We start from the raw sequence: 16,159 nt of genomic DNA, 5'->3' as shown, positions 1-16,159 counted from the left end.
TACTGACCGACCAACCAACCAATTTCGTGTCAGCTTCCACACGTCTCTACCGTCGACCGAATGCACTCAGTGATCACAGCGTCGCCATGTTGTTTTGCTGTCTTAAGTTAATAGTGTTTATTGTCCACGAGATCCCTGTTGGTTTTACACAGAAACAAAAACAAGGGTTTGTTTTGGATGTTTTAACGGTTACAAGGGCAAAAAAAGCCGAGAGAAAGCTGTGGGAAGAGAAGTAGCTAATGTAAGGAAATAAATTCACTCACGTCCTATTACTTAATATCTGGGATCCGATTATTTTCGTAATTATCTAAGAAAAGATTAAACATGTATTTCGGCGCTGCTCAACATCAAACTATTCTTAATGATGAGTAAGCCATGAGAGAGTCTGTTAGGCAGGAGTTAATAGGACATCAAATTCAGTTCAGTTGCATCCCGACAATTACCAACTACAATGACTCCTGAAACATGCGTGATTTTTAGTTGACTGTGAATCAAAATAGATAAAAGATGTTCGCGTAAACGATATTTTATGCGCGTGGCATAAAAGATGATCTGTAAGTTTAAGAAACTCATTTCAAATTCGGAGAAGGAATACTACACGTGGTGGTGGAGCACATCAACTAATAAATGCAACATCAGACACAAAAATGAGTCGTTTAGAAACTGTTGGAACGTTAAAAAAAGACAATAAAAATAAAAGGAAAAATCCACACATCGCTCTTCATAGCAGAGGGATTGTATATAGGTTGGATTTTTTTAACCACTTACAGCACTGAATCAAGTATATTTTACGAATTAACGTCAAATGAATGTCAGTACTTCGGCTTTTAGATTTCACTTCTGATAAATGTCCGAAATAAAACCTAAAAACAACAATACAGAAGGTCGATGGACTTGTATTCTCTGTTTGTTCTACACGAAACCATGATAAAGCTATCTTCAAACATTTACTGACTCAGTAAATGTCTGAAGATGGCCTTGTAAGCCGAAAACCGGTTAACAATAAAAGTAATATTGTAGAACAAAAGCAAACTGGTGCTTTTCATTTATTATAATGTTGTTCTACCAAGAACCGACGGAAGATACTGTTAACATTGTGGATTAATTAAAAAACGAAAGAAGCGCTGCATTTCTTTCATCTATATTTCTGTACTCCTCACATGAAGTGTTCCACGAACATCTACGGTCTTTAAATCTCTGTCTTCAAAGTTTCGTCCGCCTCGCACCCTGTATTGCATATAAGAATAACATTTAATCCTGCGCGCAATGACAAAAGACGATCTTAAACCAGGTGGGTGGTACGACATTGGTACACACGACACGATTTGTTGTGGGTGGGGGGGGGGGGGGGGGGGGGGGAAGGAGTAGTGGAGAGGGTCGGCTGTCAGTTGGTCCTACGCGCTCGACGTCGCAAAAAGTAAAATCTTGTCGGTAGTTCGGTCAGTTGTTCAAAACGGCTGCACATGTCCAATTTGTCGGTCCATCGCTCGGTCGGTTGGTGCGTTTGCAGGACCCTCATCGGTCGTTCGTTTACTTTTCTCTCTTTCTTGTGTGTAGTTGTGGATAGTTCAGGTTACAGCTCTTTTTTGCTCCACACATCTGCTGAAAGGAATTGTGGGTTTTGTTTATTGGTTTTGTTGACAACCTGATTTTAGTCACGGTCGTGTATCACAGTGTCCAGTTCTTAGTACAAGATACCCTGTTATGCCTCTTTTGAGTTGCAAGTAACAAGTGCATCTTAAGTTTGTCTGTTTAATCCCATTACTAACTCCGATTATATTACGTACTTGTCGTTCTCCTTACCCACAGATTGAGTCTGCCTGTTTAATTTGGTCTAATCACTGGTCCAGTGTTACTAGGTGTCTGTAACGCACCCTCCACAGGATGAGCTTCATGTTCTAATGGCACGACAGATACTATCTTAATGTCTCGTCACATTTTAAGTAGTTTGGCTTGTTGCTACTATAGTGGTTTCTTTCCGCTCTTAACCTGAAGACTGATACTTTAATGTTACCAGGCTTTACAGCATGGCGCTCCTGCTATAGTCATTCTAGTGAATAAGGTGTATCCAGCCTTCTACGTAAATAGTACACGGTATAGTTCCAACTGTGCGACTTTGCTCTGCAGCACAACGCTACCGAATTTTTAAGTATGTATGTCGTTTTCGGCCTGTTTCGCTAATAGCTTGACTTTCGCCTCAACTAATAGGTAGGGTATTTGTTGTTGCTGACTCGCACTTACGATGTGCGTTTTGTTACAGAGTGTATTTCGTCGCTGTAACATTTCTTTCCATCCATACACAATATGGAAGGTTTACTGCGCTTTTAGCTTTTGTTTGGCATTTTTTACATCTATGTGTAGAGTCATAGTAGTTTCTTGACTGAAAATTTTGTCATTTTACTCGATTTCCTGGCTTTAGTGTCTAACTTTTTCTCCCTCAATTAGTGTAGTTTTCTCTCGATCCAGTTCTTTGTTTTCTGACCATTGGGGTCCGGTTTTCTACACTATTCCTATCTCTATGGAATTCATTTTGAATCTGTTTGCGTGTGATATGGCGCAAGATTTTCGTGCTTAGGTTTCTAATGTTTATGTTTCGGGTCCCATATCTGTGTGTGTGTGTGTGTGTGTGTGTGTGTGTGTGTGTGTGTGTGTGTAGATACTGATCTTTTTAACTTCGTGGACCTTATTAATGGAATGCCACACGTACCTTAGCTCACTGACTGTTTTTCATATTTCGTCAATGTGGTTGGGTAAATTTAAGTATGGACTACTTTTGATTAGGATATGTCTGTGGAGTTTATTAGAACAGTAAGTTTCTCGTCTATTATCTTGACGTGCTGGTCGTTTTAGTAATTAAATACGTATTTCATTCCTCGGCGTGTTTCACCAATAGATTTTCAGCTTGACGCTAGCCACAAATAATAGGTAGGGTATTTGTTGTTGCTGACTGCCACTTACGGTGTGCGGTTTGTTACAGGGCGTATTTCGTGGTTGTAAGATTTCCTTCCATCCATACACAATATGGAAGGCTTCTGTGACTTTGTACTTATCAAATTGCCGGTATTCCGGCTGCTAGAGGTTTGAATTGAATTCTATGCGGCTATTTTTGTAGTGAGAATTTTTAGCGTTGCTTGGTTCAGAGGCGCACGATATATGGTGTCCCCTGCTTCATTTCGTACCTTAGGTTTTAATCCTGTTGGCCGGGTTGGATTCCCGGTGGGTTCAAGGATTTTCACCTGCCTCGAGATGACTGGGTGTTTGTGTTGTCCTCATCATTCATGAAAGTGGCGAGATTCGACTTGAGCGCCCCACAAACCAAACATCATCCTGTTGGCTTATCCCATTATTAAGAAGCTTGTGTGATTTTTAAGATAAATTTGCGTTTTATATTTGGTTTTGCACAATATGGCAATTTTATCTTCGATCTTCCTCACCACCAGGGTGTGATTGACGTACGGCTTGGCTGTTTAGGTTTAGTATTTACACTGGTTAGACATTTTGATCGTAATCAATGATATTTTTTCATGCTCACGTAAGTTGTTCCTCTTCTACCGCCATAGTCATGTATACACTTTTTGGCTCTTGTATACCCTTCGACCGACCGACCGACCGCACCCCCCCCCCCCCCCAACACACACACACACACACACACACACACACACACACACACACACACACACACACACACACACACACACACTTCCCCCCACATTCCACCTCGTAGCCTAATTTTCTGACTGGGGTCAGTTTCATCGTTGTTTCTGGGAAACGTCATATGTATGACACTTTCTTTCCGAAGAGAGATGGTAATCTTATAATCGTGCTACAAAATTGTAACAATGTGTTTTGAGTGATTTACCTCTCCGGTTAATATGTCTGGAGGCGCTCGTTAGCTCAACCTTAGTATTTTTTCCTGCATTTAGTTCGGATTACTCCATTATAAAAGTGTGTTTAGCGTATAACTATTAGTCTACTACAACGTTTCCTGACTTCCTCCACGATATTTCAGTGTCTACCGTCCCTCGCGTGACAATATTACTACTATTGTGTTAAGCACTGAATACGTTTTCTTTGATAGTATGTTATTTCAGTTATCTTCATGAGTGGCGTCTAATACCTGAGTGACAGGTAACTGGCACCATGATACACTTCACGATTTGTAACTTTATGGGGAGTGTGGTTTTCTTTTTAGAATTAGGATTGCTTCTAGCCATGTGATATGAACGGCTCTTAAATTCTGTATTGTCCAGGTGCGATTAGGACTCGCGCCCTTAGGGATACGTGCAAACTTAATTATGTGTACAGACAGTACATCCATTGAAACTTCCTGGCAGATTAAAACTGTGTGCCAGACCGAGACTCGAACTCGGGACCTTTGTCTTTAGCGGAGAAGTGATCTACCGATTGAGCTACCCAAGCACGACTCACGCCCCGTCCTCACAGCTTTAATTCCGCCACTACCTCGTCTCCTACCTTCCAAACTTCACAGAAGCTCTCCTGCGAACCTTGCAGAACTAGCACTCCTGAAAGAAAGGATATTGCGGAGACATGGCTTAGCCACAGCCTGGGGTCCCGTGTTCGAGGTCCCTAGTTCGAGTCTCGGTCCGGCACACAGTTTTAATCTGCCAGGAAGTTTCATATCAGCGCACACTCCGCTGTAGAGTGAAAATTTCATTCTAGTACATCCATTCGTGAAATCGAGAATCTTGACCATTTCTGCGTGTCGTTAACACTGGCAAGGTATCGGTCCCCGAGATTCCAAGACTTTAGAGAATGTTTTAATTTCAGTAATATAAAAGTAACGTAGTTATGCAGAAGGCAGGCGATCATTTCTATAATAATCAGTTGTCCATTCTGCCTGACGCGTCATATGACCAATGAAGTCATTCCAATCCTGGAGTTTGACTTTTACCATTACGACACAGTCACCCTGATTGTTTTAATTTTGTGTTTCATGTCGGATAACATACGAAGAAAAAATTTTACGTGTGATGCAATTACAAATTAACAATATTCGAATTTTTACCATCGCTTGTACTCTGAAACATCGCTTCTTGCCAAATTTCATGGTTCGAGGGAAGCATCCCGTACGTTTCGATGTGTGAGTTCGCAAGAATCAAAATATGAGATAATTGTGATTCGTGCTCATTTCACGCATTTGAGTTTTTTTCCCTTTTAGATGTCTTATGTCTAGTGTTTCAGTTTATTGGTGCCAACCAGTATGTGAGCATGTTCTGTTACAGCGTGGTTTGTGTGCACTTCAATTCTCTATATCCCGTTTTTACATTTTGTAGCGACCTTCACCAGTCTTGGTGTGTATCTGTATCGCCACATTGTGTTGTACACGAGAGACACTACATTGTGTAGTTGGTGCTGTAATGTACAAGGGCCTGAGGATGGCACCAGTAAAGTGCCGAAACTGGTAGCTTAAAGAAAAGTCAATAAGAACTGATTGGAACACCGCTGTTGTTTGGCTTTTGCGTAACTTAAAATAAGGTATCGGTTGAGTGAGTGCATCCTGAGACACGAAGGAATTGTCAGTTTGCTAATGGAAGAAAATGTCGGAGTTAAAAATTGTAGAGGTAGAGAGAGAGAGAGAGAGAGAGAGAGATAGATAGATAGATAGATAGATAGATAGAGAGATTCGGCTGTAACAAGAAGGTTCAGAAAAACGTGGGGTGCAGTGGTTACGGACAGATACAGTGGCTTTGGGTAGCGCAGACAGCTGCAGCAAACCAGTCTTCGGACTGACGACAGCAGCAACAGCAACAAGAAGTCGACGACGGCTTCGTGACGTAACAACACCCGTTGTTGGCCGCTAGTGAAAACTTAAAACGAAATTCTCCTATTCACTATTGATCTTTTCCCCTTTCACACTGAGGAGCCAAAGAAACTTATACCACTACCTATTATGGTGTAGGACCTAAGCGAGCACGCAGAAGTGCCGCAACACGACGTGGCATGGACTCGACTAATGTCTGAAGTAGTGCTGGAGGGAACTGACACCATGAATCCTGCAGGTGTGTCCATAAATCCGTAAGTGTACGAGGGGGTGGAGATCTCTTCTGAACAGCACGTTGCAGGCATCCCAGACACGCTCAATTATGTTCATGTCTGGAGAGTTTGTTGGCCAGCGGAAGTGTTTAAACTCAGAAAACTGCTCCAGGAGCCACTGTGTAGCAGTTCTGGAAGTATGAGGTCCAGCACTGTCCTACTGGAGTTGCTCAAGTCCGCCGGAATGAACAATGGACATGAATAGATGCAGGTGATCAGACAGCATGCTTACGTGTCACCTGTCACTAATATCTAGACGTATCAAGGGTTCCATATCACGCCAACTGCACACACCCCACACCATTACAGGGCCTCCACCAGCTTGAAGAGTTCCCTGTTGCCATGCGGGGTCCACGGATTCATGAGGTTGTCTCCATACCCACACATGTCCATCCGCTCGATACAATTTGAAAATACACTCGTCCGACCACGTAATGTGTTTCCAGTATTAACAGTCCAATGTTGACGGGCACAAGCAAACCGTACAGCTTTGTGTCGTCCAGTGATTAAGGGTTCACGACTGGGCCTTCGGCTCCGAAAGCCCATATCGATGATGTTCCGATGAATGGTTCGCACGCTGACACTTTTTGATGGCCCAGCATAGAAATCTGCAGCACTTTGCGGAAGTGTTGCACTTCTGCCACGTTGAACGATTCTCTTCAGTCGTCGTTGGTCCCGTTCTTGCAGGATCTTTTTCGGGCCGCAGTGATGTCGGAGAATTGATGTTTTATCGGATCCCAGATATTCACGGTACTCTTGTGGAATGGCCGTACGGGATAATCGCCACTTTACCGCTACCTCGGAGATGCTGTGTTCCGTCGTTCGTGCGCCGGCTATAACACCACGTTCAAACTCACTTAAATCTTGATAACCTGCCATTGTAGCAGCAGTAACAGATGTAACAACTGCACTAGGCACTTGTCTTATATAGGCGTTGCCGACCGTAGCACCGTATTCTGCCTGTTTAAGTATCTCTATCACTCATATAAATATACCAGCTTCTTTGGCGCTTCAGTATATTTCAAGCAACTCCACCGGAACATTACGCTAGTTAGCGGTGACTCTTATGCGCGTTGCGTTTACAACATTCATGGTGTTCTGTGTACTTTTACATGCTACTTTTTATACTCTGAGCTCCAGATACGTGACTAGAACGCGGCGTGTATTCTACCGTAACGCTTCGTTACTTCTGTGTATGGCTCGCTGTACTAAACTCTAGGCGAATGCGAACCTGGGTGTCCTACATGCTTTTCATCCACCTGCTGCTAATGATGTTTCGCTGTGTTAGACCCAAATGCAGAGTGGCAAAGATCGTTTCGTCGAAACAAAGAAGTCCCCCGCACTCGTACGCTTAAAATATTTTTGAAGTTAACACAGCGACATTAACAAATTCTGGAGGCTGTCTAGTTCACTGACTACACTCCACTACATGCAACACAGTGTTCCAACCAAGAAACGATTTGGACATATCCCTTGTATGATAAAATTCTATCAAATTCTCAGCAACATTTCATAAATTAAAATTTCAATTCTCAAACCTCCTTTGTTTCATGACGAAGGCTCTTTGTTAGTCATTATCTAATCATTGAATAAGAAAGTTTGTTCTGATGTAAAGCAACACACTTCCGGCTGCCACAAAAAATTGCTTGACATTATGTAACTTTCCATGTTCGAATTTTCACTCGTATTTACTTTCTGGGATTCCGTGCCTCAGTATGTAGAAACGGAATTCTCACACGATAGCTTTGCTGTCCGTCTGTCAGTCAAGAACTCTCTTCACATATCAAGGTGTGTAGTCCTTGCTGGGTGTAGAAATTTAAGCTTCTAAGTCAATGGAGTCAAAAGATGTGGCCATTTACGTCACATACTTTGATAATTGAAAACTCACTCATCAGAGCTTACGGGCTACATCTTCCATTGACCTATAATTATGAAATTTGGCAAGAAGCAAGGTTTCACAGTACAAGTAAAGGAAAAAAATCCGATAATTGTTAATTTATAATTAAGTCACATGAAAAATATTTTTTTGGTAATTTTTCATTAGTCCATCTGTTAAGACCTTTTTCCCATATCAAGTTGAAATTAATTCCACATACTAAACTCTATGGTACCTTGGCGATGTAAATAATGTAAGCTAAGCTAATTTGATGAAAACATTAGGCCTTTTATGTTACATGTTTCCATACTCGAAAACTCGCTCATGAAAACCTGTAAGTCGTTTCCTGTTGAACTATAATCATGAAATTTAGCAAGAAGCATGGTTTCACAGTACAAGAAAAAATATTTGAAACTCGTTACATTGTAGTTACACCACATAAAAATATATTGTATCGTTAGAACAGGCGTTGCGTTCAACATCAGTCAAAAGCGTAATACACGAACAGTACTGCTTGGAAAAACAGAATTCAATTTGTAGTCACGTCTCAGTAATTAAATAGATGGCATCTGGCAGATTTTATGAGACATACAGCCGAAAGGGAAATTACACTACATTTTGCGCAGTATGTCTGAAAAGAAGTACTAATTATTTTTATTCTTTTCTTAGTCTGCTGGAAGAGTTCGCGTTTGTCTCTTATAAATTACCGGCAGCACTATCGACATGTACTAGATGTCAGAACAACCACCTACTCGCAGTGACATAACAGGTTTTCTGGGGAGTCTGACATGACAATAAAATTCAACTTTTTGATACCTTACTTGAAAAGTACTCAGGAACAACTGAAGAATCACAAGGCTCAAAGACCTAAATAGAGGTAATTTGTTATACACTTGTACGGTGTGCAGATTTTACAGACCTTACATGAGCTTAATCCATATTCGATACAGCATGAGATCCTCAGAAAATATTATATCAACAAAAGGCAATTGCAGTAATCTCATGCACGGAAACTAAAAAATAATCTCTACAGGGGCATGAATAAATAAGTCAAAGTGAAACATATTTTGGAGACGAACTGAGCAGGTTGTTAATGGCATTTGGAAACCTCACTTAACAAGAGAACGCCGAGTTTCAGCACAGAAAGGGGTAAGGCCAGAACAATACATTATTCCTTTTAACGTAAATACAGCCGGGACCGAGGGTAAGTGTCTGCGATCCGGCAAGAAAAATAAAATTCACCACCTCTAATGAGGTGGCGATTCACGTATCATAGCGACAGATAGCAAAGAGATAGTTAATTATATCTGCGGGAATTTTTTGGACAGAGAAATTGTGCATGTCGCTCGAACACTTAGCGAGTTGTGCAATAGCCATTATTTTGACTAGGGAAACGTAGGAAAGTTGAACCTGAGTGAATTCAGTCAAGGCCAGAGTAGGGAATTAGTTTTTCAGATCCAGCACAGAGACAACACTGTTGCAGACGCTACTTGGTAAAGTACCATAGTGCATTAGGCCACAGTAAATGTAGAGTCGAGATTTTGCTCACTCCAACTTGCGTACACTTTGACCAATATGAAAAGCTAGGATACTAACCTACCCTCACATTGAGTACACGAGTTTCTTCATTGGTTCAAAAAGTAAATTTATAATCCACCAACTCAGTGCATTGACCAGCTACGACATCGTACAAGTAAATGAGCTAATTAAGATTTTAATCATTCTTGCCTGTGATAAAAAAATTTTCATATGTAGAGATAACAATTTTAATAATCACCGATTCGAATGTCCAAGAGTTAAATATATTGTTATGGAGCATCAACAGTAATTGAACATGGTTGTTGTGTATCACTTGACCCCTGAAAGTTGATAAATTATATGTAGAATAAAAAAGGGAATAACTGATTTGTCTATCTATAATAGACACCAAACTTTCACTTTTATTCATTCATTCATGCATTCTAGTTAAATGACAGCAGCATATCTAATGATTTTTGTTACGATCTGCACACTATATTAGCTGCCTTACAGGTTCATATTTATATAGAATGTGTTTTCAACACCCTGAGCTTGAGAAGACAGTTAAGATGTTTTGTCCATTTGCATGCTAAGTGGTAAGCTAAGTTTGCACACGTTAGTCCTCTTGCTGTGCAGATACAAAGTGCGGACAATCTCAAACACAGAAGTGCCAAAGAAACTGGTACAGGCATGCATATTAAAATACAGAGATACATGAACAGGCAGAATACTGCATTGCAGTGGGCAATGCCTGGATAAGGCAAGAAGTGTCTGGCGCAGTTGTTACATCGGTTACTGCTGGAACAGTGGCAGGTTATCAAGATTCGAGTGAGTCTGAACGTGGTGTTACAATTGGCGCATGAGCGATGGGGCACAGCGTCTCCGAGGTAGCGATGAAGTGGGGATTTTTCTATAAGTCTGTTTCATGAGTGTACCGTGAATATCAGTAATCTGGTAAAACATCAAATCTAACATTGCTGCGACTGGAAAAAAAACCTGCAAGAGTGGTACCATTGACGACTGGAGAGAATCGCTCAACGTGACATAAGTGCAAGCAATACGCAAATTGCTGCATATTTCAGGGCTGGATCTTCAGCAAGTGTCAGCGTGCGAACCATTCAACGAAACATCATCGATATGGGCTTTCGGAGCTGAAGGCGCACTCGTGTAGCCTTGGCGACTGCATGACACAAAGTATTGAGCCTCGCCTGGGCCCATCAATAGCGACATCGGACTGTTGATGACTGGAAACATGGTGCCTGATTGGACGAGTCTCGTTTCAAATTGTATCGAGTGGATGGACGTGTACAGAGACAACCTCATGAATCCATGTACCCTGCATGTCAGCAGCGAACTGCTCAACGTGGTGGAGGCTTTGTAATGGCATGGGGAGTGTGCAGTTGGAGTGATACGGAACCCCTGATACGTCTAGATACGACTCTGACAGGTGACACGTACGTAAGCATCCTGTCTGATCACCCGCATCCGTTCTTGTTCATTGTGCATTCCCATGGATTTGGGCAACTCCAGCTGGAAAACTGCAAGGCCCCACACGTCCAGAATTGCTGCAGGGTGGCTTCAGGAACACTCCACATGAACATTGCTCAGCGTATCTGTGATGCCTTGCAACTTGCTGTTCTGAGGAGATCTGGACCCCTCGTACTGTTATAGATTTATGGACAGGCCTGGAGTATTCAAGGTATCAATTCCCTCCACCACCACATTAGTTGAGTCCATGCCACGTCATGATGCGGTACTTCTGGGTGTTCGCGGGGCCCTACACGATATTAGGCAGCAGTACCAGTTTCTTTGGCTCTTCGCTGAAGTAAGCAATAAAGTAATTTTACCGATGTTCACCTAATGTGAACAGAGTTTTAGGCTCCAATGAAGCTGAAGTTGATTCATTTTTTTCAACTTTAACGCCATTTTCGAAAAAAATGCTGAGTGCTGTTTTTTGATAATGTGAAGGCAGTAAAGTTATACTTCCGTAGAGCAGCAATTTTACTCTGTATTTCGTACTGTTGGTATACCCTCTAAGGGTGAATATAATAGAGTGGTAATCGAAGCAATACTGACAGGCGGCAGTCTTGAGGAAATGACTTATAGCTCCAAAGGTACTCAACGTCTTTTTCATTTGTCTGGTACAGCGGTACGTTCAACATTCCTAATTCAGACAAGGTGTCATGAATTTTTCTGTAGAAGTCAGAGGTTTCAAAACAGAACGAAAAATCTCCCTGCCCCCCCCCCCCCCCCCCCCCCCCGAAACGAAAATGGGTTTGTGTCACTGTTTCTGCACAAAAACAAACTGCAACCCTCTTTCCAGCCACGTTTGTAATTAAGCGTCAACTTCCTCGCTCAATACCTTCCATCTTCCGCCGTAAGGGCACCGTTCGCAGACGTAAGTCGTTTCGAGATCAGATCGACGTGTCACTGGCTCGATCTTTTCTCACGTCGCAGTTGCTGGAAGGCTGATATATTATTCATAGCTTCTGGTCCTCGTCACGCCAATATACGAGTTTTCTCCCCTCCTAACTTTGATCGAAGAACGGATGGACTCCGTTGCGTATCACCGAAGAAATACTGAAAGAATATCTAGAGTCTGTTACTGGCACCAAAGTTACGTGTCCGCGTCCTCACGGACGAAACAAAAACTGAAATTGACGGCAGGGAAACAAAAGCGGAAATGGTAACATACATAGGAAATTCCAGGTGTATTGGCTCAGCTTAACTCTCGTACCAATTGCAAACATGTATGATCGAGGCCCTGTGAAGCAGCTGAAGTTAAATTGAAGAAATCGCCAGGAGCCCGATGGAATTCCTATGTATTTTGTATATGCTGAAGAATGGGATACAACTCTTCGGCTCCGAACGAAATCATATCGAAGCCAAAGACAATTTTTAATCTTTGAAAGCGAAGACTAAATATAAACACCAGCTTAGCGTCCGCTTCACACTAATTAAGGCCATATAAGAATGGTCTTTACCGAATGCACTCCCAACGAAAAAGCGGTTCTGGTAACTGCAGTCCAAAGTTTTTGTTAATATGCTTGTGAAGTTCTTGTGAAGATATTTACATAGCAAATTTCATTCCCTGAAAAAACATTTTTTTATATGAACCGAGGAGTGAAATATCAATTTTCTTAAATTTAATTTTAAAAATTTTTAATGTAACGAAATATTTTTTAAATTTTCATTCACTTTTGCACTCCCTTAAGGGTTGAGTTTCCAGAAACACTGAAACACACTTTTTTTTAATTTGTAAGTCAAACACCAGTTGTCATAGACGTAGCGTTAAACATCCTTTAGTATTTATTTAGTAATTATTTATTTCAAAAAACTTTTACGCGCTATTTCATCCCCTTAGTGGCTGAATTTCCAAAAATGCTGAAACAAGCAGTTTTTGTTTTCTGACTGAGAAACCAGGTACACGTTTTCGTAGTTCCAGCTATAAAATTCCCTTAATGGCGACATACTTTCAAACAGACTTTCATCCCCTATTTCACGTCCTTGGAGTGGACTTCCGGTCAATCCCTTCATAAACGACGCCTACAGTGTGAGACCCACACGCTCTCTGAACTTCACGCTTCTGTCATTAGCGGCTTGGTTTTGGCGATGATCAGACAGTGGATCAGTCTGGCCCTATGTCACCCTCTTAGGGGTTGGATTTCGAAAAACAGTGACATGCGTGTGTTTTATTTCTGAGAAGTCAAATTTAAATTTTCATAGATTTAGTTTTAAAAATGCTTTCATAACAAAATATTTTCATAACAAATTTCATCCTCTATTTCACCCCCTTAGGTGTCCAGTTTCCAAAAACACTGAAACACGTACTACTTTATTTGTAACCAAGAAGTCAAATACCAATGTGCATAGATATAGCATTAAAAATATTACGGTAGTTCTTTAGTAACAACATCATGCAAAAAGACATCCAGAATTGCAAATAAAATAGATGTTTATACAGTATATACGAAGTAGCAGTGCTGTTTATGCTACGATGCAGTAATGTTGTGCATCACACTTCCTATGAAGATATATTGATATGGTCCTACCCTCTTTGGATTCATATTTTAGGACTTACTTTTACATTGTATTTTGTTTATAGAGATTAGGACACTCACAAAACGTGTAAAAGTATTATTTGTTAAACTATGATAAAACGCAAGGGATTATTGTGTAAGAGGGGTCTTCAACAAGCAGTACAACTCATTTTTTTTTCTTGGCCAATTTCGACTGAATAATGCAGAACTTGTTGTAGGACACAGTGAAACCTTCCCGCTTCAGCCGGTATTGTTTCGTGAAGCTCAGACAGGAGCAGCCTTCAAAATGCTCTCTGTAACTGAAGTGCGTTCCAGAGATCTGTCAGACGGAAAATCATAGCGCTGCAGATATTCACAGGCGCTTGCAGAATCATTGCGGAGACCTGGCAGTGAACAAAAGCACGGTGAATCATCGGGCGAGACACGACGTTATCGCAACAAGTTCCCGCAAATTTCTCTTCCCTAATGGTGCAACGATCGACTCTAAAATGTATTATTCCACGCTCAGGAAATTGAAGAAACAACTTGAGCGGGTTCGTCGCCATAAAAATACAAGGTAACTACTTCTCCAGGCCTCGCACAAGGCCAAACATTATCACAGCTGGTGATTTCATTGAAACAGCAATCCACACCCGTATTCTAAGTCTACGTCTATGCTCTGAAATCAGCGTAAGGTGAAGGCTGGGGATTCTCTTAGCAATACAAACGTTATTTCTTCGCGTTGCAGTCGTAGGTAAAGCGTGGGAGGAATAGCTGTCTACATATACATACTTAGTGTGAAATCCATTGAGAAATGCGTGGCAGAGGGTACTTACCACAGCACCAGTTACGAGGGATTCTTCCTCTTCGGTGTGTGGCAGAAATCACTGCTTAGGCACCTCTGTGAGTCCTGTGGTTAGTCTCATGTTGTCCTCGCGGTTCGTACGGGAACCATATGTAGGTTATGAAGTATATTTCTAGATCGTCCACTAAATAACGAATATTACGAAGTATTACTAGTCTAATTTTATCCTCACTGTGTCTACGGCAGTCATACGTAGCAGGGTGAAGAATCTTCCGATGCTTTATTCGAATGACCGTGTAAGTTGTGATGCAAGTCTTCGTGATACGTAAGACTTACATAACAGAAGTGTCTGCTAGCTGACATTTTTCAGCATCTCCGCTAAACTTTCTTGCGCAGCCAAACACTCCTTTGACCTTTTTTGTACTTATGTATTTTTTATGGAACCAGGACTACATGTCGCGACACTCTAGTAGTATTCAAGCATATTTAAATTAGTCTGCTGAGTCCTTACAAATTACAGAGAACAGTGCAGAACTAAAAGAAACATTTGAACCAGGACAAACCAGTATCATTGTGTTTATCCATACTGACTTTCGTTGCTTGCAGATAATCATACGATTTATAGATGATTCTAAAGGAAAAGTTATGCATCTTTTTGCGTGGAAAGAAATACAGGTTGTTCGGAAAGTTGCTGTGCGGCTACAACTTGGATTGGAAATTACGTCCACGGACTACTATGCCTGTCAGGAGCAGCTTAATTTTGTTGGAAAACACTTGACTGTGATACGCTTCTCACGTAAGCAAATATTTCGATTTTTAAGTCACACAGCATGCGTCGGCGATTGGAGTACACTACAGATTTTGCTGCTCCCCAAAGATAAAGGTCTGGTGGAGTAAGGTGCGGCGAGCGAAGGTTCCATGCGTTTCTTCAGGCCACACGTTCCCCACAAAACTCTTCCGGAAGACGCATAGTGTTACTGGGTGTGCGCACAGTAGCGCCATCTTGTTGTAACCATGTGTCGTCCGTCTTCCCTTAGCTGGCCAATGAAATCGTCGACCATTAAACAATGACGTTGGCAGTTTCTTCAAAAAATACGTGTCCAATAACGCGCCGTCTGGATATTGCTACCCACACTCCAATTTCCTAATCGTGCAGTGGCGTTACGAGCACAGCAGTCTCCGTTAACCGTAATCGTGTGCCGCGTGTCACGTGTGTTAACGAGACCTGGAATCTGGAACCAGCCCTGGTCTTTATAGAAGGCAACCTCAACAATACTAGTGTTGTTTCTGTCGATAAAAGACGTAAACCATTTCCACTAACGGATTCACTTTCCGTTTTCTGCATCTATCATTTCTTGCAACTGCTGTCACTTCATACGGACACACGGGAACGATTTCAAACGGTTACCTAACCGCTATATGGGCGGTTGCAAGCCCGATATCTTCTCCTAGCGCCATCTTGCGCAACGATTTTGCTGGGCTCTGCTGTATAGAATCATAAACGTCCAACAACTTCGGCCCTTTAGTTGCTTACGTCACGATATTTCTCAGTAAGTCGACGAGATACACCTGTTTTCCGGGGATTTTTGAGCAAATGCCTCCTGTACCATACCATTGCAGGTATCGCCTTATCACAACACATGTTCAACAAAGAGAAATACCTTGCTCAGTCTAAAGCAGCATAATTGAAAAAGAAATTGAACATCCAAACACTATACATTGCCTTTTTATTTTTTATCACTAAACAGAGAACAAATACTGTGAGTAGTTTCTTGATCTCTGTTCGAATTTGCATGTTGTCCTTTTACTTAAATTGAGTTATTACTCAAATTTTACGCTCTACAGATCATTCGTTTACGCTCTATTTGGACACCTCGTTTATTGCAA

The 16,159-nt window shown here is 41.5% G+C and overlaps 1 protein-coding gene across 1 annotated transcript in view; it reads left to right on the top strand.

Moving 5' to 3' along the window:
- LOC124552377 (AF4/FMR2 family member lilli) overlaps positions 1 to 16,159 on the top strand; it is a 717,562-nt gene that overhangs the window by 114,365 nt on the left and 587,038 nt on the right. The gene's annotated exons all lie outside the window — the stretch shown is intronic.

The sequence above is a fragment of the Schistocerca americana genome, chromosome 10, assembly GCF_021461395.2.
Source record: "Schistocerca americana isolate TAMUIC-IGC-003095 chromosome 10, iqSchAmer2.1, whole genome shotgun sequence".
Classification (NCBI taxonomy): Eukaryota; Metazoa; Arthropoda; class Insecta; order Orthoptera; family Acrididae; genus Schistocerca; species Schistocerca americana.
Note: the sequence above shows the minus strand (reverse complement) of the source record. Positions and strands in the feature narration are given on the sequence as shown.